Raw genomic sequence first — 916 nt, 5'->3', positions numbered from 1 at the left:
CAATAGTCTTACTCTCTGTCTGTGCCTAAAACTAAATGAAAATCCCATAAGCAAAGCCTTCCCCCCCCCCAGAACTGCTCATCTCCAGAACACAGCAGTGCGGAGTTACTTCCCAATTGACTATAACTTGATCATTTTCAAATCCAACGTAAACAAGTTATTGATGAACCGTTCTCTAAAATAAATTATTTCCTATCCAATTTTGTCAGCATCATCAATCACCACGGTGTTGTCTCACCTTACACTCATTATTTCTTATCCTTGAGTGGCTACAGGACCTTGATAAGCGGCGACTCCATAGCATATTTAAAAAAAGGATGTGCTCACTGACAACACGTGACTATCGTTCAAGATTGGCTAACGAACCGACTCGTCCGTCTAGCCATGCACACGAATTACTTTAATATCGCAGCAACTTCTTTACGTCCACGTGTTGCCGAAGCTGTGCACACCTCGCCAGGTTTTTAGCAAAAATTTACCCTTTCCACTGCAGACTCTAAAATATAAATTGACTTTTCACGAACCAAAAAAATAAAAATAAAAATAAATTACATTAAAGCTTGCGATGTCAATGTCAGCCGTATGTCAAAACAAAACTCCACTGCTCAGGGGCTTGTGGCGCAATGGATAACGCGTCTGACTACGGATCAGAAGATTCCAGGTTCGAATCCTGGCAAGCTCGTGTTTACTACTAATTTATTTTAATCTACTATTTGATAAAAATTTAAGAAAGACATATTTCTACAAACACAGTGACAGTTAGAACGTTCACTGTTACTTTAATATAATCAAATAGTAGACTGAAAGTAAATGCGTGTTCGCCAGGATTCAAGTCTGGAATCTTCTAATGCGTAGTCAGACGCGTTATCCATTGCGCCACAAACGCATGTATGACAAAACGTGAGCAGTGAACTGT

At 39.6% G+C, this 916-nt stretch overlaps 1 non-coding gene across 1 annotated transcript; it reads left to right on the top strand.

Annotated features, from left to right (window-relative positions):
• Positions 1 to 609: 609 nt before the first annotated feature.
• On the top strand, positions 610 to 682 carry Trnar-acg (transfer RNA arginine (anticodon ACG)). The gene has a single exon. It is a non-coding gene; the product is annotated as a tRNA-Arg (tRNA).
• Positions 683 to 916: the final 234 nt, after the last annotated feature.

The sequence above is a fragment of the Euprymna scolopes genome, chromosome 10 (assembly GCF_053919585.1).
Source record: "Euprymna scolopes isolate OS-2025 chromosome 10, ASM5391958v1, whole genome shotgun sequence".
NCBI lineage: Eukaryota > Metazoa > Mollusca > Cephalopoda > Sepiida > Sepiolidae > Euprymna > Euprymna scolopes.
Note: the sequence above shows the minus strand (reverse complement) of the source record. Positions and strands in the feature narration are given on the sequence as shown.